The sequence below is a fragment of the Rattus norvegicus genome, chromosome 14 (genome assembly GCF_021556685.1).
Source record: "Rattus norvegicus strain SHRSP/BbbUtx chromosome 14, alternate assembly SHRSP_T2T, whole genome shotgun sequence".
Taxonomy (NCBI): Eukaryota; Metazoa; Chordata; class Mammalia; order Rodentia; family Muridae; genus Rattus; species Rattus norvegicus.
In genome coordinates, this window is record NC_141547.1 from 40490547 (window position 1) to 40517411 (window position 26865).

A 26865-nucleotide genomic window follows, 5' to 3' on the forward strand; every position below is an offset into this window, starting at 1 on the left:
GGCATCAGCATTAGTGACTGGGTTTGGTGGCTGCATAGAGGATGGATCCCAGATGGAGCAGTCTCTGGATGGCCTTTCCTTCAGTCTCTGCATCACTCTTTGTCCCAGTATTTCCTGCCATGAGTATTTTGTTCCCCTTTCTAAGAAGGACTGAAGCATCCACATTTTGGTCTTCCTTCTTCTTGAGCTTCATATTGTCTGTGAATTGTATCTTGGATATCTCAAGATTTTGGGCTAATATCCACTTATCGGTGAGTGCACACCATGTGTGTTCTTTTATGACTGGGTTACCTCACTCAGGATGATATTTTCTAGTTCCATTCATTTGCCTAAGAATTTCATGAAGTCATTGTTTTTAATAGCTGAGTAATATTCCATTGTGTAAATGTACCACATTTTCTGTATCCATTCCTCTGTTGAATGGCATTTGGGTTCTTTCTAGCTTCTGGCTATTATAAATAAGGCTGCTATGAACATAGTGGAGCATGAACCAAATAATCCTACCTAAAAATGAGGTATAGAGCTAAACAAAGAATTCTCAACTGAGGAATATCAAATGACCGAGAAGCACCTAAAGAAATGCTCAACATCTTTAGTCATCAGGGAAATGCAAATCAAAACAACCCTGAGATTCCACCTCACACCAGTCAGAATGGCTAAGATCAAAAACTCAGGTGACAGCAGATGCTGACAAGAATGTGGAGAAAGAGGAACACTCCTCCATTGTTGGTGGGATTGCAGACTGGTACAACCACTCTGGAAATCAGTCTGGTGGTTCCTCAGAAAATTGGACATAGTTCTACGTGAGGATCGACCATACCACTGCTGGGCATATACCTAAAAGATGTTCCAACATATGACAAGGTCTTCTATGGTTTAAAAGTGTGAAAAAATAGGTCAAAGAAACCAAATGGAAGAAAGTAGACTAGTAAGCTGACCTAAAACATTTCAAAGATTAATGACCATTTCTTATGCTCTTCTGGCTAGCTGTTTTATAAGGTTCCATGGTTATTTTTCACCCCTCCCCCATCAAAGTGTAACAGTAGGAATATTTTTCCTTCCCTCTCTCCCTTTTTATTTACCTCCTTCCTTCCTCCCATTTCCTCTGTTGGTGAAATATTTTGTTACATCTTTCCCAACTTCTGACTTTTGTGCTCCAGCACCTGGTAAGCACATGAATGCTCTTCGATTTTAGAAAGTGGTACAGCTGGCCTTTTATGGGAAATAGAAAAGGGCAAAACCCTTCTCTCATCATCTGCAGCCTCATCTGGCTTTTTAAAGCTTGTCTTTATGATTCATACTATAAAGACCTAAACGACATTCTCATATCAAGAGCTCACCCATGGCTCTGAGAGTATCCCCTTGTTGTAAAAGCAGGTGGAGCTGAATAATCCTAATGGTGCCTTTAATATTTTATGAATGGGCTCTAAGCCCTGAGAACCATTTCATTCACCGTCTAGGTTGTAATTCAGTCAGTAATTCCTAAAGTATGGTTATTTAAAAGTCTTTCCTAATCTGTACCAACTATAGCACAGCATGAACTCCCCTTTAAGTGGATTATGTTATACCCCATTTACTATTCTGAAAGAAAATGTATGGCTGTAACTTCCACCCCCATAGAGCTAGTCCAATCATTCTACAGCTTCTTCTCCACAACTCTTAAAAGTCAAGTTCTGGAAACTGACAGTATTGATGTGAGTTGACAAAATTCACACCATAGCTGATCCAGACATATGACTAGACACCTAAAACCCCTGGACAGGACTTCCCTTAATGACACCACCACCCACAGCCACATCGTCTAAGCAACAGCATGCAACATGCAACAGTTTCGAGAATGCCCCCCAGGGGGCAGTGCTTCCCTTACTGCAAATCACTTATGTAATTTATGTTCGGTTTCTCCTAAAGAAGTTCACATTAAATCTTAGCCCAAACTCCTTCTGGTGCTTTAGATTCCCACATACTTCCCTTCTTATAGGTGTGATCAAAACTCCCTCTGGTACATCCACTGCTCCTCCCTCAGAACACTGGTTTTATTCATTGTTTCAACAGTGGATTAAACCCAATGTCTAGCGCCCATGTCCTGCTAAGCCGAGGAGATTCAAAATTCCTCAAGAACCACTGGCATAGAGAGAAGAGAGGTGAATGAATCTCTAGCTGTTGGCTGTCGTTGTCGTCGTCGTCGTCGTCGTCGTCGTCGTCGTCGTCGTCGTCGTCGTTGTTATTGTTGTTGTTGTCGTTGTTGTTGTTGTTGTCGTTGTTGTTGTTGTTGTCGTTGTTGTTGTTGTTGTTGTTGTTTCACAAATGATGCCAACCTAAGTTGTTTTTCATCCTTGGAAGACAGACAAGTAGAGTCCATTTTTGTGGCCTAATTAGAGAGTTTGAACGTTTGCTGTTTTGAAAGCTGAAATGTTTTCTTTTGCCTATAAACATTTAGTCTTTCAGAAGCCAAGATTAACAGTATACATAAATACAATTGTATTTGAATATAAGAATCTGGCTGTGTATAAATTGTTTGAAGTGAGACACTCCATTCTAGTCAGGCTACTTCCATTTATAAATAACAGTGTTGAAGACATTTATTATTACTATTTACCAAGAAGTATTCCATATGCTGCTTCTTTCAGCCCTTAAAACAAACCTGCACAGTATAAAATATGTCCCTATTTTACACATGAGAAAACGAAGGCACAGAAATATTAGTGTTGCTCAAAGTCATCAAACAAAAATAAGAATTGATGTGCAAATCTAATTCCTGCAGCCTAGCTTTAAAATGTTGGGATATCAGAAATGAAAACCCAGTTTTTCAACTTTGCTCTCTCATTTCTGGCTGAATGGAACCCTTTGTTCTATTTCTGGAAAATATAAAAGGCCTCTTATCTTTTGTGTTCCTGCATGTGGTGAACTACTCACCCCCAGTCCTGTGCAGTGGAAAGTTTTCACGTCTATGTCTCTTAGGAACCTATTGGAAGATCACATAGGAACAGATGAAATTCCTCAGAGTAGAAAGGCAGCCAAGATTTACTTGACAGTGGCATATCTTTCATAGAGCTGAAGGAAGTATTGGTGGATGTCCTTAGGAAGCAAGAAGTTCAACATTTTCCAGGGATGGTTACTAGTTTTTTAAGTCGCATCATGTCTCAACAACTGTAGCATTCCTACAGCTTCCAGGGTCTTTGTATTCCTTTAAAGGACTAGGGACAGTAGTTGGTTAGATCTGTAACGCTGCTGGGCCAATGGTAGGAATGAGACATAGGCAAAGCTCAGAGAGAGAAAGAGAAGGGAGCTTAGAAGTAACTCTTCATTGTTTCCATTCTCAAAGATAGAGTCAAGGAAACCATATGGATAATTAGGGGGACTTTGCAAATTAAACCTGGTTGTCCACGAGCACATTTCCCTCAACGCTGCTCCACGCTTCCATGCCTCAGGAATACCTGCGAGATCGTATTTACACTCCGATTAAATCTTAAATTCCCGTTGCTTATTGACACACTCTGTACACTGTTGGATATATGGCCTATTGAGGCCACCAGTATCCTTCAGCGCTCTCATTCCCTTGTCTTCTCCTGATAAGAACTGGGCACCTGCTCCTCCATTATTCCCCTGGCCGCAGCACACCTGCTGGTCTCCAGAGCATCTGGCTTGACGCATTTCCCTATGTATTTGCCTTCCCCTCTCTAATTACAATTCAATGCCCCTGTTTTATTCGGAAAGGAAAGACTAAAAAAATAAAACCTTATCAAGAAAAAGAGAATGACCGAGTCCTAAACAGAGAGCCATACAGTCATGCTGGTAAAAAGAAATGGGCTAATTAGGAAAATGAGTACGATAGGGACACACAGCAGAACCAGCCAGGGACAGAGACATAAGAGTGTCAGGGGGCATTATGACAATTCAGACCTGACTTTCAAGTGAGCACTTGTGTTGAGGGAGGGGTGAAGCAGGTCCCATAGCACATAAGTCAGGCGTGGGTTGTTTTCAACACAAGGCTTGGTCCAGGTTTCTGGGCCAGAATTCCCAGAAACCTCTTATATGCCCATCATGATGGTTTCTGGGACCCACAAGGGTGTGTGAAGGTCTAGGGTCAAGACTCAGTAACGGCAGGGAGTGATGCAATAAACTTAAGAAAGGTAGAAACCCTTTTGCCTATACATAGCCAACAACACAGAATTGGATTGAGGCTGCAGTAAGGACTCGCTGGAGGAGTAAAGTTTTGCCCTTGGCTGTCCGGTGGACTAGGCTTACCCATTTGTACAGTATTTTATCCTATATTTTATAGTCTCTAAAAATGGCACAAGCTCAAAATTCAAAGCTGAGCCTTAGAAAACTGAAGCTCTCCACACCACATGTAGCACGCAGGCCAAAGTGAGGAGAGATAAGGAAAATAAGGACAAAGGGAAACGTGGCAGTTGATGAGTATCACAGCAGCCATATGGAAGCAGATTTGTAGCCCTACACGCAAAATAAATCCATTTTGAACTGAGGTAAACAATTTTGAGAAATGTTTATACATTTCTCCATAAAAATACGACATCAAAATGTAGCTTTAGAATCTAACCAGATAGAAAAAGTGAGAGAGAAGGGATCATAAACCATGTACCTGAAATATCACCATATGATCTAAAGTTTTAGAGCTGTTGCTGTTGTTGTTGTTGTTGTTGTTGCTGCTGCTGCTGTTGTTGCTGTTGTTGTTTGTACTTTTTCTGATTGTTGTGTATAAACTTCCTTGGAAGTTTATCAATAAACTACTATTCAAGAATGACTCTAATTATGATTTGAATGTTAAATGTCTCCCCAAAGTCAAGTCTCCACCTGATGACACCGTTAGGAAAAGATGAGAGGGCAGAGCAGACAGAGTAATAGAGGGGGTAAATGTGATGAAAACAGGTCATGAATATATCGACGTCAGTGAAGCCCTTTGTGTCATATAGTTCATATCCACAGTAAAATAGCATTCATTGTAGCGCTGCTATATGATGCTTGAATCCTTAGGAGGTGGGGCTAGAGGCAGGAAGTTACATCATAAGGAGCCCATCTTTGAAGGGCATATTGTGCATGTTTTGTCGCCCCATCTCACCTTTCACTCCCTAACCACCAAGAGATTACTTCCACCACACCCCACACATGCACCATGTTGCTGCCCAGAGCTGTAAGGCCAAGAGACCACGAGCTAAAACCTCTGACTCTATTGGCTCAAGTAAAGCTTTTCTACAGTAAATTCATGTTCTCTGGTATCTTGTTTGGATGACAGAAAGTTAAGAGTGTTTTGAAGAAAGGAAATGTAGTAGAGGAGTTAAACAACCTTAGTCAAAGTCAAGTGTATTAAGGTAAGTTAGAAATAAATCAGTGAGGTCCATTTCTCTATTTTGCATAACAAATGTCTTCAAATTGAATCAACTCAAAAAAAAAAAAAAGACTTCACTGTCTGTCCTGGGATCCTCTCCCACATACACAACAAAGTCCATCTTGGGCTTACTGACATAAGGTTTAAGTTTAAGCAGAGGACAGTTGAGGGTGAGATTCATTCTCTCCTTCAAAGGGACCTGACAAGTAGTCAGAACTGTGAAATCTCTTTCCATGAGACAAGTTTTCCTCTGGCTGGCACCAGCAGTCAGCTTTCTGCTCCCAGCATGAGATTCCTGGGCAAAGTTCAGTTTCTTATACATTGTTTCTCAGGGGTTGTCTTCCTGGCTCGTACAAAGACATTTTGAAATGACACTAACTCTCTCTAAATCAGCTTCCTTCTTTACTGCCCTGTGATACATACATACATACGCACGCGCGTGCGCACGCGCGCACACACACACACACACACACACACACACACACATATATATATATATTCCATTTTAAACTGAGGAATCTCCGTTCTCCGAGAATCTCTGGTTCTTTGTCTATGTGTAGAGTCTCTTCCACCATCACCTTGGACTCTCAAATGCTACCTCCTCCCATCCCTCACTTTTCTTTCATCATGATGTCATTGTCTTTGTGCTTTGTGCTCTACTTTGAAGTGTGTCTTTCACTTGACCTTCAGGCTCCAGTTCTGACCTCATGGTGACTGATCTCTCTTTAATTCTCCTTCTCATCTTTAAACTTAAAACACATCAAAGCCTTAAGTTTTAAGAAATCTCTCCAAAACTTCTGCCTGAGCCTTGGGAATGGCTCTGGCTTCCTCTGCCTCTGCATTCCTTTTTTTCTTTTCTCTTTCTTTCTTTCTTTGATTTATTTAAAAAAAAAGCTGCAGAGTCCCCTTAGGTTGTGATCTCTCCTGTGTTCCTGGGATTCTATTCTTTTGCTGCTGGAAGTGAGGGAACAGCCCCTCACTGGCACCTCGGTCTGAGATGTCCCCTAGAATTTTAGGGATCTCAACTCAAGTCAAACTAACACTAATGGTTGCCACCAATCACAATATTGGGAATAGCTGGCATGATGAAACAGGGTTGGAAATACCATCAAAAATATTTTAATGTAAGCATAAGTTGAGAGAAAGAGAGGCCCTTAATAAGGCACACCTTCTGTGTGAATATGAGTATGTCTCAAAAGAGTAGACAAAGTAAACATACCCAAGTGTGGGGATAGGTTTGTTCAGGAGAAAGTAAGTAATGAATTTGAATTTGTCTTAGCATTAACATATACACTGTTTTGATGCCTCTCAAAGTACATCTCACACACTGCCCCCCCCTCTCCACGCCCTCCCTCCTCTGTTCCTCCCTCCCTGCTTTAACCTCTCAAAGAGATATATGTAAGGTGGCTTCAGAAAGAAGCCTTGGATGGAATCATAACCTATAAGGTAAAGCTAGAAGTCACTGGGGTTCTGCAAGGGGCCCAGCAGGTGTCCTTTTCCCTCATATGGGAATTCTCATGAGATTTCTGAAGAGAAATCTAGAGAGGAACCTAGAGGGGTTTGTGTCTAGGAAGGAAGGCTGCAAGCAGTTGTGATATTTGTGGGATGGAAATTTTTCTCTGCTGCTGGAAAAGGCTTTGACTAGATTCCCGTCCCTAGAGCTTCTCTCATTCTTGTCCTGAGTTTTCCCTGCCTTTCTATTCTGCCTCATTACCAGATTAACAGCACAGTGAGCGAGATGGGAACACTCCTGTGGAAAGCAAGACAGCCTCTCACAGGCACAGTTTGGAAGCCTGAAAAGCCTTTTGTCTCTTTCATGACCATCTAGAGAACCCTGATTCATGTTCTCCCAAGCTAGCACGGAGACCTGAAGGTCAGAACTTTCTCCTACAATCATTTGCATGGGTGGACATGTTTTTTCCTCTGGGAGAATTCATGGATCCCAGAATTACAATCTCTCTCCATGAACAGAGTCCTGATATTCAGTCTAAGTCAATCCCAGCACCTAGAACTGAAATTATCCAAGCTGGGCAGTGTGAGTCATCGTAGCAATCACCAATCACAGTATCTGTTCCTTACAAAAGGCAGAGTTGGGGCTGGGTGTCAAGGGAGCAATGACATGTATTGAGGCCACATCTTGTCAGAATTCTATTCACTGTGTGATAGAAAAGATATGAGACAAGACACTGAAACAGCCAGTATGGTTTGTTCCACACCTTATCACTTTCCACATGAGACTTGATATGATTTCTCACAGAAGACATGCTATAAGACAGCAAAACACAAAGAGATATTTTTAAAACCAGAAATAGACAAAATGCAATCTAGAAGAAGAGATTCAGGCAAGAAACACTTGAAGAGATCCTTTTAATCAAGTGCTGGATGAGTGGGCAAACCAGTCATGTTCTTTCTTTGGACACTGATTCCTTGTAGGTCATAAAGGGAGGCTTGGTATAAGAGTAAATAGAGCCAGGTTAAAATCCAAAAAGTTACTCTCTGTTCAACTGTAATTTCAGTGAGTCCAGTGTCAACAAAGCCTGCCAAAGTTCTGGAACTGACTAAAGCTAGTCACCATCTGTATATGAGAAAGAGCGAGTTAGTTGAAAGATCAAATTATGGCTTCCAAAAAGCTTCTGGAGTATTGTGATCCTATAATAGTCACAAATTGGGGGACTCTAAATGAGAGAAGAAATTTAAGAGCTGAAGAAAACAAAAAATTAGTTTGACAAATATCCTGGATATTGGATATTGTAGTGTGCTAATGGATAAATACATGACCCTCAGTCTGTTATTAATTTCTTAGAAAAAATTACCCTACCTCTACCATACAAAAATCTCATAAACACCTGTCTTCTTTTTTTTTTCCGGAGCTGGGGACGGAACCCAGGGCCTTTCGTTTGCTAGGCAAGCGCTCTAACCACTGAGCTAAATCCCCAACCCCATAAACACCTGTCTTAAATCCAATTTTATTTATTATTTCCTTGAGGCAGAATTTCTCAGTTTTTATTTTTTATATGTATATGTGTGTGTGCATGTGTGTGTGTATGTATGTGTGTGTATGTGTGTGTGTGTGTATGTGTGTGTGTGAGAGAGAGAGAGAGAGCAAGAGAAAGAGAGAGAGAGAGAGAGAGAGAGAGAGAGAGAGGGAGCCCATGCACAAGTGCCAGAGATCAGCCTCTAGTGTTCTTTCATACTCTATATCCCTCTTTAAAACAAGTTTCTCATTGATCCTGGAGCTCAGCAATTGGCCAGACAGAGAATCCCCATCTCTACCTCCACAGTCCTGAGGTTAGAGACACAAATCATCACGACCAATTTTTACCTTGGCGCTTGCTGCAAATTCTGCTGCTCAAATGACGTGTACTTTACCAATTGAGCCATCTCCCCAGCTCCTAAGTTTCATCATTAAAGATATCATGGCATTGACCCCACTCATCAGTTTGCACAAATATGTAGCACAATCAATAAGAAGACTGGCTAAGCCATTCTTCACTCTTAACTTTAGCAAACATTTCCCCTATAAGGCGTATGTGTTAAAGACCAAAGTCTCAACTATAATAATTATATATAAATCTAACTTGTTATCCTGATATCATCTATAAGTTCCTTCTCAGTGGTAAATGAATAATTCTTACATGTGTGCCAAAAGAATAGACTCTGTCCTGTCCCAATTTCACTCATCTTCTTCAAACATTAATTGGTGGGCCTACATTTGCTCACTGTAATGGTTTATATTAATTGTCAAACCGATCTGTTCTAAAATTATCCAGGGTGCAAATACCTGTGGAGGGGGATCTAAATTATGTTAATTATGGTAAGTTATTTGTCCTATGGTTGGAAATGAGCTAATTCAAGTCAGAAAGTGAACACATACTCAGAAAGAGGCAAAAGGAGGGGCGAGAGACCAAAATGTCTGGGTTATACGGGGAAGAGCCTCTGAGGGAAGGGCAGCCCAACACCTGGGTTGGAAAGTTCAGGGTAAAGGGCATAGTATGCCAGATAGGAACTGAGGGATGCTGAGAGAACCCAGAGGTTAGGTCTGCTTTAGTGCATAAAATATTCACCTCAGCCCCTTGCCCCACAACTGAAACCAAACAAATTAGGAAAGAAAAACTCAATGAATTGAGGTCCAGAGTAGATAAAAAGGAGAGAGAGAGAGAGAGAGAGAGAGAGAGAGAGAGAGAGAGAGAGAGAGAGAGATCTGAGTATAATGAACATTAGCATTTATTTCTCTCTGCCTCTTGACTCCAAATGCAATGTGACCAGCGACCTCCTTCTCAGCCCTCTTTGCCTTCCCTGCCATGATGGAATGTATCTCCTCAAACTGTAAGCCAAAATAAAGTCTTCCTTCATAAACTCCTGCCCCTCGGGTATCTGGTCATCGCAACAAAGGAAGTAACCGATAAACTCGTAAATATCAGTTTTTACTTCCTTAGTCTTAAAAAAATACCTATTGGGAGTCAGGGCTACCTTTCCCTGTCTTCCTTTGGTGGGCATTGTCCTCATTCATGACCCTGCAAGTTCATCAGCTTCATTCATTGAAAATCCAGATCAAAGACAGATCACAGCAGGTGGTACTAGGGAGGCAGTCAAATCAGATGGATCCTTCAACTCTGATCCTGAAGGAACAAGCTTGGAATTCTCAAGCAATTTTAAATGATAATGCTACAATTTAGAGATAAGATTTGCACCCACAAGGCTCACGTGTTAAACACTTAGTCCCCAGTGCAAGGTCCAGAGTGGGTTTTGGAGGAAGTGACTAGATAGATTATGAGTGCCTTTACCTAACCCATTTAGGAGGGAGGAGGCATTGTGAAAGCTGAGGCCTAGCTGGAGGAGATGGGTCATAGAGATGAAAAGCTAACACACAGAGGTAAGTATTCCTTATAAACCAGACTCTGGTTTGAAAATCCATGAAAGTCCCAGAGCAAAGACAAGTAAAGAGAGGGGAAAAAAACAAGCCCGTTTAGTTGATCCTTTCCTGGCATTTTGACATATAAGATACTTTTAATGCTTAAGCCAAACTCTAACATTAATTTGCTTGTGCTGTGCTAATATTCCGAAAACCCTTTTAAAGTTGCAAACACCAAGCTAAAAGGCTGTTGTAGCAGCTAGCCGCACATTAAAGTCTTCTGACTTGTTTCCATTCCACCATGGCTCTCAGAGCAGCCACTGAGCTAATCCAATTTTCAGGTCCATTAATCTGGAACTTTGAATCAAAAGAGAAACCACACATCTCCCTGATGGTTTTTTTTTTTTTCTTTTTTTTTCTTTTTTCTTTTTTTTTTTCTTTTCTCTTTTTTTTTTTTTTTTTATTAACTTGAGTATTTCTTATATACATTTCAAGTGTTATTCCTTTTCCCAGTTTCCGGACAAACATCACCCTCCCCCCTCCCCTTCCTTATGGGTGTTCCCCTCCCAATCCTCCCCCCATTGCCACCCTCCCCGCATAGTCTAGTTCACTGGGGGTTCAGTCTTAGCAGGACCCAGGGCTTCCCCTTCCACTGGTGCTCTTACTAGGATATTCATTGCTACCTATGGGGACAGAGTCCAGGGTCAGTCCATGTATAGTCTTTAGGTAGTGGCTTAGTCCCTGGAAGCTCTGGTTGCTTGACATTGTTGTACTTTTGGGGTCTCGAGCACCTTCAAGCTCTTCCAGTTCTTTCTCTGATTCCTTCAACGGGGGACCTATTCTCAGTTCAGTGGTTTGCTGCTGGCATTCGCCTCTGTATTTGCTGTATTCTGGCTGTGTCTCTCAGGAGCGATCTACATCCGGCTCCTGTCGGTCTGCACTTCTTTGCTTCATCCATCTTGTCTAATTGGGTGGCTGTATATGTATGGGGCACCTGTGGGGCAGGCTCTGAGTGGGTGTTCCTTCAGTCTCTGTTTTAATCTTTGCCTCTCCCTTCCCTGCCAAGGGTATTCTTTTTCCTCATTTAAAGAAGGAGTGAAGCATTCACATTTTGATCATCCGTCTTGAGTTTCCTTTGTTCTAGGGATCTAGGGTAATTCAAGCATTTGGGCTAATAGCCACTTATCAATGAGTGCATACCATGTATGTCTTTCTGTGAGTGGGTTAGCTCACTCAGGATGATATTTTCCAGTTCCAACCATTTGCCTACGAATTTCATAAACTCGTTGTTTTTGATAGCTGAGTAATATTCCATTGTGTAGATGTACCACATTTTCTGTATCCATTCCTCTGTTGAAGGGCATCTGGGTTCTTTCCAGTTTCTGGCTATTATAAATAAGGCTGCGATGAACATAGTGGAGCACGTGTCTCTTTTATATGTTGAGGCATCTTTTGGGTATATGCCCAAGAGAGGTATGGCTGGATCCTCAGGCAGTTCAATGTCCAATTTTCTGAGGAACCTCCAGACTGATTTCCAGAATGGTTTTACCAGTCTGCAATCCCACCAACAATGGAGGAGTGTTCCTCTTTCTCCACATCCTCGCCAGCATCTGCTGTCACCTGAGTTTTTGATCTTAGCCATTCTCACTGGTGTGAGGTGAAATCTCAGGGTTGTTTTGATTTGCATTTCCCTTATGACTAAAGATGTTGAACATTTCTTTAGGTGTTTCTCAGCCATTCGGCATTCCTCAGCTGTGAATTCTTTGTTTAGCTCTGAACCCCATTTTTTAATAGGGTTATTTGTTTCCCTGCGGTCTAACTTCTTGAGTTCTTTGTATATTTTGGATATAAGGCCTCTATCTGTTATAGGATTGGTAAAGATCTTTTCCCAATCTGTTGGTTGCCGTTTTGTCCTAACCACAGTGTCCTTTGCCTTACAGAAGCTTTGCAGTTTTATGAGATCCCATTTGTCGATTCTTGATCTTAGAGCATAAGCCACTGGTGTTTTGTTCAGGAAATTTTTTCCAGTGCCCATGTGTTCCAGATGCTTCCCTAGTTTTTCTTCTATTAGTTTGAGTGTGTCTGGTTTGATGTGGAGGTCCTTGATCCACTTGGACTTAAGCTTTGTGCAGGGTGATAAGCATGGATCGATCTGCATTCTTCTACATGTTGCCCTCCAGTTGAACCAGCACCATTTGCTGAAAATGCTATCTTTTTTCCATTGGATGGTTTTGGCTCCTTTGTCAAAAATCAAGTGACCATAGGTGTGTGGGTTCATTTCTGGGTCTTCAATTCTATTCCATTGGTCTATCTGTCTGTCTCTGTACCAATACCATGCAGTTTTTATCACTATTGCTCTGTAATACTGCTTGAGTTCAGGGATAGTGATTCCCCCTGAAGTCCTCTTATTGTTGAGGATAGCTTTAGCTATCCTGGGTTTTTTGTTATTCCAGATGAATTTGCAAATTGTTCTGTCTAACTCTTTGAAGAATTGGATTGGTATTTTGATGGGGATTGCATTGAATCTGTAGATTGCTTTTGGTAAAATGGCCATTTTTACTATATTAATCCTGCCAATCCATGAGCATGGGAGATCTTTCCATCTTCTGAGGTCTTCTTCAATTTCTTTCCTCAGTGTCTTGAAGTTCTTATTGTACAGATCTTTTACTTGCTTGGTTAAAGTCACACCGAGGTACTTTATATTATTTGGGTCTATTATGAAGGGTGTCGTTTCCTGAATTTCTTTCTCGGCTTGTTTCTCTTTTGTATAGAGGAAGGCAACTGATTTATTTGAGTTAATTTTATACCCAGCCACTTTGCTGAAGTTGTTTATCAGCTTTAGTAGTTCTCTGGTGGAACTTTTGGGATCACTTAAATATACTATCATGTCGTCTGCAAATAGTGATATTTTGACCTCTTCTTTTCCGATCTGTATCCCCTTGATCTCCTTTTGTTGTCTGATTGCTCTGGCTAGAACTTCAAGAACTATATTGAATAAGTAGGGAGAGAGTGGGCAGCCTTGTCTAGTCCCTGATTTTAGTGGGATTGCTTCAAGTTTCTCTCCATTTAGTTTAATGTTAGCAACTGGTTTGCTGTATATGGCTTTTACTATGTTTAGGTATGGGCCTTGAATACCTATTCTTTCCAGGACTTTTATCATGAAGGGGTGTTGAATTTTGTCAAATGCTTTCTCAGCATCTAATGAAATGATCATGTGGTTCTGTTCTTTCAGTTTGTTTATATGATGGATCACGTTGATGGTTTTCCTTATATTAAACCATCCCTGCATGCCTGGGATGAAGCCTACTTGATCATGGTGGATGATTGTTTTGATGTGCTCTTGAATTCGGTTTGCCAGAATTTTATTGAGTATTTTTGCGTCGATATTCATAAGGGAAATTGGTCTGAAGTTCTCTTTCTTTGTTGGGTCTTTGTGTGGTTTAGGTATAAGAGTAATTGTGGCTTCATAGAAGGAATTCGGTAGGGCTCCATCTGTTTCAATTTTGTGGAATAGTTTGGATAATATTGGTATAAGGTCTTCTATGAAGGTTTGATAGAATTTTGCACTAAACCCGTCTGGACCTGGGCTCTTTTTGGTTGGGAGACCTTTAATGACTGCTTCTATTTCCTTAGGAGTTATGGGGTTGTTTAACTGGTTTATCTGTTCCTGATTTAACTTCGATACCTGGTATCTGTCTAGGAAATTGTCCATTTCCTGAAGATTTTCAAGTTTTGTTGAATATAGGTTTTTATAGTAAGATCTGATGATTTTTTGAATTTCCTCTGAATCTGTAGTTATGTCTCCCTTTTCATTTCTGATTTTGTTAATTTGGACGCACTCTCTGTGTCCTTTCGTTAGTCTGGCTAAGGGTTTATCTATCTTGTTGATTTTCTCAAAGAACCAACTTTTGGTTCTGTTGATTCTTTCTATGGTCCTTTTTGTTTCTACTTGGTTGATTTCAGCTCTGAGTTTGATTATTTCCTGCCTTCTACTCCTCCTGGGTGTATTTGCTTCTTTTTGTTCTAGAGCTTTTAGGTGTGCTGTCAAGCTGCTGACATATGCTCTTTCCTGTTTCTTTCTGCAGGCACTCAGCGCTATGAGTTTTCCTCTTAGCACAGCTTTCATTGTGTCCCATAAGTTTGGGTATGTTGTACCTTCATTTTCATTAAATTCTAAAAAGTTTTTAATTTCTTTCTTTATTTCTTCCTTGACCAGGTTATCATTGAGTAGAGCATTGTTCAATTTCCACGTATATGTGGGCATTCTTCCCTTATTGTTATTGAAGACCAGTTTTAGGCCGTGGTGGTCCGATAGCACGCATGGGATTATTTCTATCTTTCTGTACCTGTTGAGGCCCGTTTTTTGACCAATTATATGGTCAATTTTGGAGAAGGTACCATGAGGAGCTGAGAAGAAGGTATATCCTTTTGCTTTAGGATAGAATGTTCTATAAATATCCGTTAAGTCCATTTGGCTCATGACTTCTCTTAGTCTGTCTACATCTCTGTTTAATTTCTGTTTCCATGATCTGTCCATTGATGAGAGTGGGGTGTTGAAATCTCCCACTATTATTGTGTGAGGTGCAATGTGTGTTTTGAGCTTTAGTAAGGTTTCTTTTACTTATGTAGGTGCCCTTGTATTTGGGGCATAGATATTTAGGATTGAGACTTCATCTTGGTGGATTTTTCCTTTGATGAATATGAAGTGTCCTTCCTTATCTTTTTTGATGACTTTTAGTTGAAAATTGATTTTATTTGATATTAGAATGGCTACTCCAGCTTGCTTCTTCTGACCATTTGCTTGGAAAATTGTTTTCCAGCCTTTCACTCTGAGGTAATGTCTGTCTTTGTCTCTGAGGTGTGTTTCCTGTAGGCAGCAGAATGCAGGGTCCTCGTTGCGTATCCAGTTTGTTAATCTATGTCTTTTTATTGGGGAGTTGAGGCCATTGATATTGAGAGATATTAAGGAATAGTGATTATTGCTTCCCGTTATATTCATATTTGGAAGTGAGGTTATGTTTGTGTGCTTTCATTCTCTTTTTTTTGTTGCCAAGATGATTAGTTTCTTGCTTCTAGGGTATAGCTTGCCTCCTTATGTTGGGCATTACCCTTTATTATCCTTTGTAGTGCTGGACTTGTAGAAAGATATTGTGTAAATTTGGTTTTGTCATGGAATATCTTGGTTTCTCCATCTATGTTAATTGAGAGTTTTGCAGGATACAGTAACCTGGGCTGGCATTTGTGTTCTCTTAGGGTCTGTATGACATCTGTCCAGGATCTTCTGGCCTTCATAGTTTCTGGCGAAAAGTCTGGTGTGATTCTGATAGGTCTGCCTTTATATGTTACTTGACATTTTTCCCTTACTGCTTTTAATATTCTTTCTTTATTTTGTGCGTTTGGTGTTTTGACAATTATGTGACGGGAGGTGTTTCTTTTCTGGTCCAATCTATTTGGAGTTCTGTAGGCTTCTTGTATGCCTATGGGTATCTCTTTTTTTAGGTTAGGGAAGTTTTCTTCTATGATTTTGTTGAAGATATTTACTGGTCCTTTGAGCTGGGAGTCTTCACTTTCTTCTATACCTATTATCCTTAGGTTTGATCTTCTCATTGAGTCCTGGATTTCCTGTATGTTTTGGACCAGTAGCTTTTTCCGCTTTACATTATCTTTGACAGTTGAGTCAATGATTTCTATGGAATCTTCTGCTCCTGAGATTCTCTCTTCCATCTCTTGAATTCTGTTGGTGAAGCTTGTATCTACAGCTCCTTGTCTTTTCTTTTGATTTTCTATGTCCAGGGTTGTTTCCATGTGTTCTTTCTTGATTGCTTCTATTTCCATTTTTAATTCCTTCAACTGTTTGATTGTGTTTTCCTGGAATTCTTTCAGGGATTTTTGCGATTCCTCTCTGTAGGCTTCTACTTGTTCTCTAAGGGAGTTCTTTATGTCTTTCTTGAAGTCCTCCAGCATCATGATCAAATATGATTTTGAAACTAGGTCTTGCTTTTCTGGTGTGTTTGGATATTCCGTGTTTGCTTTGGTGGGAGAATTGGGCTCCGATGATGCCATGTAGTCTTGGTTTCTGTTGCTTGGGTTCCTGTGCTTGCCTCTCGCCATCAGATTATCTCTAGTGTTACTTTGTTCTGCTATTTCTGACAGTGGCTAGACTGTCCTATAACCTGTGTGTCAGGAGTGCTGTAGACCTGTTTTCCTGTTTTCTTTCAGCCAGTTATGGGGACAGAGTGTTCTGCTTTCGGGCGTGTAGTTTTTCCTCTCTACAGGTCTTCAGCTGTTCCTGTGGGCCTGTGTCTTGAGTTCACCAGGCAGGTTTCTTGCAGGGGAAAAATTGGTCCTACCTGTGGTTCCAAGGCTCAAGTTTGCTCGTGGGGTACTGCCTAAGTCCTCTCCGCTGTGGCAGCAACCGGGAAAATCTGTGCTGCTCCTTCCGGGAGCCTCCGTGCACCAGGGTTTCAGATGACGTTTGGTGTTTTCCTCTGGCGCCTGGATGTGCACAGAGTGCAGTCTCTTCTGGTTTCCCAGGCTTGTCCGCCTCTCTGACGGTTCAGCTCTCCCTCCCACGGGATTTGGGTGCAGAGAACTGTTTATCTGGTCTGTTTCCTTCAGGTTCCGGCAGTGTCTCAGGCGCAGGGGTCCTGCTCCCTGATGGGTTTTTAAAGCAGTAACAACTGTAGCAGAGGCATCCTTTTCAAAGTTCCTTCACTGCCTGCAGATCAGTGTGTGAACCATTTCCCAGAGTCCCTGATCCACATAAGGATGGCTCCTCAAAGGCTAACAGGAAAAGAAAAGGCAGAGAGAGGTTGGACTTCTTTTTTCCTCAGCTTGCCATTAAGATCTACACAATCCAGCCTTCCAATAATGTAGACCAGGAAATGCTTGTTGTTGGAATCCCCAAGTGTCCATCTAAGCTCTTCTCCCTGTTTTGATGAGTTAGTTTCCTCAATAGGAATATTCCTTTAATAGCATGCCACTTGGAAAGATGTTTGATTTAAAAGAAAACAAAAATAAAATCCCCACTCAGTTATATCAGGTCTAGATGAACATAGTACAGTGTCTTCTGAGGTCTAGACATGATTCAAGTGTGCCCTCCCCAAACTCATCACCTAGAAACTTAGTCCCCATATGCATTGTTGGAATGTGGTAGACACTTTTAAGAGGGGCCTAGCACCCCTGGGAAGGGAGTGATAATGGTATCACAGAGTGGGTTCTATCTTGCAAGAGTGGACTTATTCCTGTGGGCAATGTTTATGAAGCAGTAAGTGTGACCCTCACTTTGGTCTCTTGCTTCCTCCTTTACTCCTGAGATTTGCCACTTGAAACAGTTGCAGGAGAATCCACCATGCAGTGTCCCACATCTGCCAAGGTGTAAGGTGTCCATGGAACCACTAGTATCATTGTAAGGGTCCATGATTTACTGAAAAATGATACCCTGGACTCAAATAGGATATAAACACAGAGTGTTTTATTCTGCAGAAGTCCAGCATGCTGGGTTCTCCACATTACCAGAATAGAGAGGCACCCAAGTGAGCTTGCAGGCCTGGTTTAAAGCATGTTAGGGAATTCCAGGGTAGGTGACCTCTATGTTAATCTGTTGAGTCCATCTCTACGGACACTTCATTACCAGCATATAGGCTGGAAACTTGCTGGGGATGTCTGGAAACTGTTATGGAGGAAGAAGTTGAGGAAGTCTGGAAACTGCTGTTGACCTACTGCCCTTGCCTCAGGCCAGGTGGCAGGGCAGCTTCTGAGGCCTGGACTTGCCTGGAATTGCTGCCCAGTTCTAGGAGACAGGGATTTAGGCCTAGTCTCCTCAATTACCAATTTGAAGCCTGTCATGGAATCAGCCTAGCCTTCTCATCAGAAGTCAAATAAACCTCTCTCTTTTTTTATTTATTTTTTTATTAACTTGAGTATTTCTTATATACATTTCGAGTGTTATTCCCTTTCCCGGTTTGCGGGCAAACATCCCCCTCCTCCCTCCCCTTCCTTATGGGTGTTCCCTTCCCCATCCTCCCCCCATTGCCGCCCTCCCCCCAACAATCTAGTTCACTGGGGGTTCAGTCTTAGCAGGACCCAGGGCTTCCCCTTCCACTGGTGCTCTTACTAGGATATTCATTGCTACCTATGAGGTCAGAGTCCAGGGTCAGTCCATGTATAGTCTTTAGGTAGTGGCTTAGTCCCTGGAAGCTCTGGTTGCTTGGCATTGTTGTTCATATGGGGTCTCGAGCCCCTTCAAGCTCTTCCAGTTCTTTCTCTGATTCCTTCAACGGGGGTCCTATTCTCAGTTCAGTGGTTTGCTGCTGGCATTCACCTCTGTGTTTGCTGTATTCTGGCTGTGTCTCTCAGGAGCGATCTACATCCGGCTCCTGTCGGCCTGCACTTCTTTGCTTCATCCATCTTGTCTTAATTGGATGGCTGTATATGTATGGGCCACATGTGGGGCAGGCTCTGAGTGGGTGTTCCTTCTGTCTCTGTTTTAATCTTTGCCTCTCTATTCCCTGCCAAGGGTATTCTTGTTCCCCTTTTAAAGAAGGAGTGAAGCATTCACATTTTGATCATCCATCTTGAGTTTCATTTGTTCTAGGCATCTAGGGTAATTCAAGCATTTGGGCTAATAGCCACTTATCAATGAGTGCATACCATGTGTGTTTTTCTGTGATTGGGTTACCTCACTCAGGATGATATTTTCCAGTTCCGACCATTTGCCTACGAATTTCATAAAGTCATTGTTTTTGATAGCTGAGTAATATTTCATTGTGTAGATGTACCACATTTTCTGTATCCATTCCTCTGTTGAAGGGCATCTGGGTTCTTTCCAGCTTCTGGCTATTATAAATAAGGCTGCGATGAACATAGTGGAGCACGCATCTTTTTTATATGTTGGGGCATCTTTTGGGTATATGCCCAAGAGAGGTATAGCTGGATCCTCAGGCAGTTCAATGTCCAATTTTCTGAGGAACCTCCAGACTGATTTCCAGAATGGTTTTACCAGTCTGCAATCCCACCAACAATGGAGGAGTGTTCCTCTTTCTCCGCATCCTCGCCAGCATCTGCTGTCACCTGAGTTTTTGATCTTAGCCATTCTCACTGGTGTGAGGTGAAATCTCAGGGTTGTTTTGATTTGCATTTCCCTTATGACTAAAGATGTTGGACATTTCTTTAGGTGTTTCTCAGCCATTCGGAATTCCTCAGCTGTGAATTCTTTGTTTAGCTCTGAACCCCATTTTTTAATAGGGTTATTTGTCTCCCTGCGGTCTAACTTCTTGAGTTCTTTGTATATTTTGGATATAAGGCCTCTACCTGTTGTAGGATTGGTAAAGATCTTTTCCCAATCTGTTGATAAACCTCTCTTCTTGAACAAGTGTTTGTGCCATGGCTGTTAGAGGAAAGGAGGCAAAGATTGTCACTGTGTAAATCTTATCAGCATCACCTGATAATAAATCACTGGAGAATTTCTCTAAAGTTACTAATACCTGGCTTCCAGCCCAGGCAAAGAGAAGTAGATGGCATGGTATTTTTTTCTAACAGCTTCCTGAATGAATCAGATTTGTTATTTGATATGCATGGGAGCACGTAAAATATTGTATCCCCCATTTATTGAATTTCAAGTAACAGAAAACAAGGGAAGTATTTGGGGGGCACCCAGTAGGAGAGGGCTTTCCTAGAAGCCTCAAAATCCCTTTCACTTTTCAGTTTTATGGGTGGAACTCTGAACACATTTCACCAATCAAATTGGATCTACGCTCAAGCCATCTGCTCAAAGGAAAGTCAGCTTCATATTTCAGCTATAGATCCTGTCAACTGAATGCTGCACATGTCACCAGCAGTGACAGCAGATGTCATTGTAGGACAGAATTTTGTATTTGTCGGTGTGGTTTATCAACAGGCACTGTGTGAGCATTCACTGTACATAGCACATACTAGGAAACATTATTCTCCCATGTGGGTGGGGTTTCTCTAGTCCAACTCCTTTTTAGAATAGAAATGTACAGTTTTAATTAGCTGGCAAACTACTGGGGTTTCATATGGCTCTTTTGCCCATTCTTAATTCTGGTTAATATAGCTCCATTGTCCCTCCCCCCAGTCCCTTGCTGTCATCGCCACTTAAACCTTTACATATTTATACATATATTTATAAATACATATGGGGGGCTGGAGAGATGGCTCAGTGGTTAAGAGCACAGACTGCTCTTCCAGAGGTCCTGAGTTCAAATCCCAGCAACCACATGGTAGCTCACAACCATCTGTAATGGGATCTGATGCCCTCTTCTGGTGTGTCTGAAGACAGCTACAGTGTACTCACATACATGAAAAATAAATAAATAAATACTTAAAAAAATAAATAAATACATATGCATATATATATGAACAGTATTTCTCCCTGTTCTTACATTTCAAGCTTGTTCTGTCACCTCTTCTTATTGTGTTTAACTTGCATTGCAAGATTATAGGCTTATTATGAAGACGAACATAAATCATGACACAATTCTGGAGTTGTAAGTCAGCAGAATGGTTCAAGATGGCAATCTACCGCATGTGCTCCAGAGTTCAAAGACATAAAAATACAGATTTCTGACACCTTGAGTATAGATAGAGTGAGAAGTGGTTCAAAATATGGGGTCTGCAGAATTCTAAATGAATGTGTTCAGTAGAGGATGAGAAACTTGCAAGATAAATTAGCAAGGAGCTATTTGCGTATGATGAAAATTGGGACCAATGAGCTAGAAACCAAACTGGGAAACTGTTCACAGAGGAATGAGCATGGGTGTGTAAAGTACAACTGCAGTATCAGTAACTGACCACTGAAATTAGCCGTTTCGGTGAAATTAGAAGTTGTTATCACAGAGTGCATGAAGCCAAACCTAATTGGTATGAGTTACAAAGACAGAGAGCTATGTCTGGAGTTTGCTAAGAGGAACAAGCAACCAGGGACAGATGGGACAAAGCAAGCTCTTTTGTCTTAAGTGGAAGTCTGTAAGGTGATTGAGTTCAAATCACATCAGAAGTATAAGTCTTAACCCAACATGTTTAATCACTCCAGTGGGAGGGAAGGCATGATGTAGGCTGGTCCTATATACTTGAAGACTAAAATGAAAATTTCTGTCTCTGTTAGGCTTTGTACTGCCATGATGAAATACCATGGCAACTTGAGGAGACAGTTTATTTCTGCTTACACTTCTCTATCACAGTCCAACGCCAAGGGAAGTCAGAACAGAAATTCAAGGAGGAATCTGGAAGCAGGAATTGAAGCAGAGGCCATGGATGATTGCTGATCACTGGCTTGTTCTCTATTGCTTTCCCAACCTGCTTCCTCATATGATTCAGGGCCATCATCCCAAAGGTAGTACCACCCACAAATGCCTCCCACAGCAATCACTAATTTAGAAAATGGCCTATAGGCTTGCTTTTCTTTTTAGCTAACTCTAGTTTGTGTCAAGTTGGCAAAATGTCAGCCAGGAAAAGTGAGTGGAGGACAGGCAAAGCAAAGCAATGTTTATAGTAGTAAAACTGTTCTACATGTTATAATAAAAAAATACCACATACTGAGTGGGGAAAAACAATAGGTTTCTCATAGTTTTAGAAGCTAGGAAGGACAATTAGAAGCCACCTAGAGATTTAGGGTCTATTTTAGCTTCAAGATGATAACTTTCTGGATCATCACATGATTAAAATAGAGGAAGAAGGAAAGAGGGGAAAGAGACATAGACAGGGACGGGTACCTCCTGTGTTTCTTTTAATGATACAAATCCAGTTCACGAGGTCCCTGCTTCAGTTTTCAAAGGTTCTACCTCTGAACACTTTTCACTTTGAGATGAGGATCCCAAGCATAGATGTGTGAGGACACATTCATTATACAATAATTAATCGTGACACTGTATGCAGAAATGCTGTAATATTCATTAGAGGGCTCATGGCAGAGGACAGAGTTGCTTCCTGTAGCCTGTCAACACTTTAGGCAGACTCCCACAAGTCTAAGTAGATACTTAATAGTAGAGAAGACATTTGTCACTTTGCCAAAGTTGGCATATGCTTATGACATATTTACAAGAGTGATTGAGAAGGTTTGCAAAGGCATAACTTACTCAAGCCACATCGTCAAAGATGATGAGATATCCCAAAAGAAGACTGATTTAGAGTCTGTGTGGATACGATAGCATGATGGGAAATTGCATCAGATTCCCATACACATGCTGTGAAAGACAAGAAGCTACTATCCTCTGGGTTTTCCTGAAACTGTGTGATACACTGTCTCTACAACCAAAGTGTGTGTGTGTGTGTGTGTGTGTGTGTGTGTGTGTGTGTGTGTGTACACGTGCGTGCACAAGGGATGTCTGTCTGTCTACCTGTCTGTCTGTCTGAATGCTTGTATCTGTGCTTTAAAACATTGCATATTGGAGGTAAGGGTAGGGGCTGCTAAAGACAGTGTTAGTTTATTCATACATGTTGTTCAGAAATAGCTCAATATCATACCATGCCCTGCTTCTCTACTGAGGTGCTCAGAGCACTTCCAGCATGCCGCTGGGAGAAGGCAGGGCAAAGTCCAATGGATAGTCCACAGTCCGTGTTCTCCATTGCTGAATGGGAGAACAATGGAGTCTGGGATGAATACTGTGGTTTCTGGTCTCCTGTGTACCTAGGCTCAGCTGATATACAGCTGGGAGTGAGGATCTGGGGTCCCACTCCAAGCTTCCTCTCAGCATGTCCAGTGTCCATGTACTGGGCAGAAAGGGGAAGGCAGAGCCCATAACAGGCAGAGTGGATTTGGAGTGAGTACTGAAGTTTGGAAGAGAGAAGGACTTCTAGGGAGTTTTAGGTATGACTTTTTAAGACCTCCCTGCAGTGATCCTTAATGAGAGATGATCCTTGCTTGTCCATACTGGTTTATTTGATGGTGGATCTGAATGCATACCCTTTATTCAGAGTGAACCAGGGACTAAATACCTATTGTGGGAGAACCAGGACTTTTGAAAGATATCCAGCTTTGAATATCAACTGAAGGTCTGCCAAGTGGTGTGGGAATTGAAACCTTCCTTTCTCAATGGGTTATCAGAATGGACGAGTGAATAAAAAAATTAAATGGCCAGTTCACACATACACCAGCCTCCAGCATGGCATTCACAGTGCCGCTAATAACCCAGGGTAATGAATGCATTTCAACCTACTGGGTTTCTTTACTCGGTGTGTTTATCTGTGCACCACACAACCAATTACAACAAGAACTGGATGAGTTGGTTAGCTTTCATGTGCATTTTGTAGACCTACAGCCTTGCCCTTTTTTTTTTCCTGCTTTAAACAATTTCCTTTAAGTTCATGAAGACACTAAGCCTGCAGCCTGCTGGGAGTAAAACTCCACAGTGCAATTATCACAGGGAACTATTTTCATCCAAATATAAATGCTTCGTGCTTTATTCCACTTCTCCCCAGCACTTGACATGTGTGCTCATTTGATTTAATTTTATTTTTGTTCTCGGTAATGACTTGTCTCTATTAATTATATACTAAGTGCATCCCACCCCTGCAAAATGTTAACCAGCTATAGAATTTTGCTATTTTTGTCACAAAATGTCAAATCCATTACTGATTCTGTAGTTCAAAGAAATGGTTGCACAGTCCTATGCACTCTATAATGAGATATATTTATTGCATTTCTTATTGCACCAAAACTTGACTTTTCTATTATCTTTCTTTTAAATTAAAAAGGCAATATGACCTCTGGTATTCATGTGATTGCTGAAGCAAGAAGAGCCATTCTCTGGGAGCTGAGTGTTGTATTTCTTAGATGCACTCTATAGATTTTTAGAGCTTCATTCAAAGGCTGACTCCAATTTAATCAATGCTCAATCTCCTTTGTTTCCTCAATAAACAGGAAATATTGCAGTACTATTCTGGAAGAATGGTGCACAGACTCTTTCTTCAGTAAAATTCTTGAAATAAGTATCAAGCAAGATATTTTCAAAAGAAAAAGTCAACTGAGGAATCTTGAATGGTGGAAAAACACCCCCAAAAATGTTAGTCATCCTTAGTCATCAGAGAAGTGCAAATCAAAATGACCCGGAAATTCTACCGTCTACCAATTAGAATGGCTAAGATCAAAAATTCAGGTAACAGCGGATGCTGGAGAGGATGTGGGGAAAAAGAAGACTCCTTCATTGCTGGTGGGATTGCAAGCTGGTAAAACTACTCTGGAAATCAATCAGGCAGTTACACTGGTGGTATAGCATATGCCCAAAAGAAGCCCCAACATATAAGAAGGACACGTGTACCATTATGTTCATAGCAGCCTTATTTATAATAGCCATAAGCTGGAAATAACCCATTATCACTCAACAGAAGAATGAATACAGAAAATGTGGTACATTTATACAATGGAGTACTACTCGGCTATGGAAAACAACAACTTCATGAATTTTGCCAGCAAGTGAATGGAACTAGAAAATATCATCTTGAGTGAGGTATATACATCCAGACCCAAGGGGATATACCTGGCATATAGTCACTGATAAGTAGATATTAGCACAAAACTTCAGAATACTGACCATGCAGCTTAGAGTCCATCTGAAGCTTAATAAGGAGAAAGGCCAAAGTGTTGATGCTTCAATCCTAGTTAAAAGGGACAACAAAATAATCACTGGAAGCAGAGGGAGGAAAAGTTCTGGATGGGAGAGAAGAGGGGAGGGAAAGGGGGTGCAGGGAGAGACAGAAGAGAAGTCCAGAGCACCAAGAGAGTGAGTAGAACTATGTAGCAGTGGAGGGTGGGGAGTAGGGGGTGCAACTAGTAAGTCCCAGATGCTACGGGTGCGAGACGTTCCCAGGACCTAATGGGGATGGCATTAGCCCAAATGCCCAACAGAGGGGAGATAGAACTTGTAGAGACCATATCCAGTGGATAGCATGGGCCCCAGTTGAGGGAAGAGGACAGTCACCCATCTCAAAATTTTTAACCCAGAATTTTTCCTGTCTAAAGGAAATTCAGAAACAAGGAGTGGAGCAGAGACTGAAGGAAAGGCCATCCAGAGACTGCACCACCTGGGGATCTATCCCACATGCAGACACCAAGCCCCAACACTATTGCTAATGCCAAAAACTGCTTGCAGACAGAAATCTAGCATGGCTGTCCTCTGAGAGGCTCTGCCAGCACCTGACTAAGACAGATGCAGATACTCAAAGCCAACCATTGGACTGAGCAAGGGGACCCCAATAGAAAAGTTAGGGGAAAGACTGAAGGAGATGAAAGGGATTCCAACTCCATAGGAAGAGCAACAATATTAACTAACTAGACCCCTCAGAGCTCCCAGGGACTAAACCACCAACCAAAGAGTACACATGGACTGGTTCATGGCTCTGGCTACATAAATAGAGGATTGCATTATCTGGCATCAATGGGAAGGGAGGTGCTTGGACCTATGGAAGCTTGTTGCCCCAGTAAAGGGGGATACTAGAGGGGTGAGGCAGGAGTGGTGGGTGGAGGAGTACCCTCTTAGAGTCAAAGGGAAGTCGGGGATGGGAGGGAGGCTTTGCAGAGGAAAGACCAGGAAGGGTACAACATTTGAAATATAAATAAATAAAAGGAAAATCGCAGCTAGCTAGCAAAGCTAACCAACAGCCTTCACCTTAAATATCAATGAAATAATTATGTATCTGTTGTCTGCTTAGCACTTCCTACGTAATTAATTGGGAAGAAATCAGACTGAGTTAACTCAACTGCCCTGGCTTCCAATATAAGCAAACTGAAATTCAGCTCACTAGCATCTCAACCAAGCAGAAACATCTTATGATTCCTAATTGAGGTCCTTCTCACTGGAATGACCCAAATAAGGCCAGTGCTCCAATAAAACCATATATTTTATTCCTTACTTCATACTCTTCCTGTAAGGGAGGGCCCCAGGGGGCCCCTTTATCAGGCTCCAAACCACCCATTTTATAATAGCTGATCAAATAAACATCTTACGGCTTTAATGCATCTTACTTACCTTTAAACACTTACATACAAAGATTATTCTAAGTGACTTGCACATACTGGCTCATTTTATTTTCATAACCATTCTATAATTATGGATTCAAACACAGCTAAACTAGAGCTCATGCTGAAGTTGAAAACAGAATGATCAGAAGAAATAAAAATAAGCTAAAAGGAAATACTACATTTTATTTTCAGACTGACCAAAGGTTTCATTTACAACATAATTGATAAAGGAGCCTCCAAAGTAATACAAACTTGCCATTCCTCTTGGCTGTCAATCAGAAGTACATGGAAAACAAGCAAACCCCAGGGAGAATGGCTAATTGGGCCCAACTTGTAGCATGCTATTGGAGGGGGAAGAACATTGAGGGTACTTCATTTGCATACACGGGGCCAGCAGGCCCTTGGTACTAAGTTACTGCAGGGCCAATCTGGAGCTCAGAAGTGGTCGAAGCATATCTAAATCCCCAGATTTTCTCGTCCAGAGAGTGGAAGAAGTTTGGCTGTTCCTTAGCCTTGCTCTGGTGACAATAGATCCCCACAGATAGGGTTCCTCTCCTCCCCCCACCTGCCTATATGCATGTAGCAACCATAAGCTCATGCAACCAAGGGCTGGTGGCTGTTCCTCTGATGTTTGGGCCTAAAACATCATGGGCTGGACTTTCTATATGAACTTAGAAGATTCCTTCCCCTAGC

The 26865-nt window shown here is 41.5% G+C and overlaps 1 long non-coding RNA gene across 1 annotated transcript; it reads left to right on the forward strand.

Moving 5' to 3' along the window:
* On the forward strand, positions 1-26318 carry LOC148001323 (uncharacterized). Its single transcript, XR_015637021.1, has 3 exons — positions 1-251; positions 24076-24661; positions 25174-26318. It is a non-coding gene; the product is annotated as an uncharacterized LOC148001323 (long non-coding RNA).
* Positions 26319-26865: the final 547 nt, after the last annotated feature.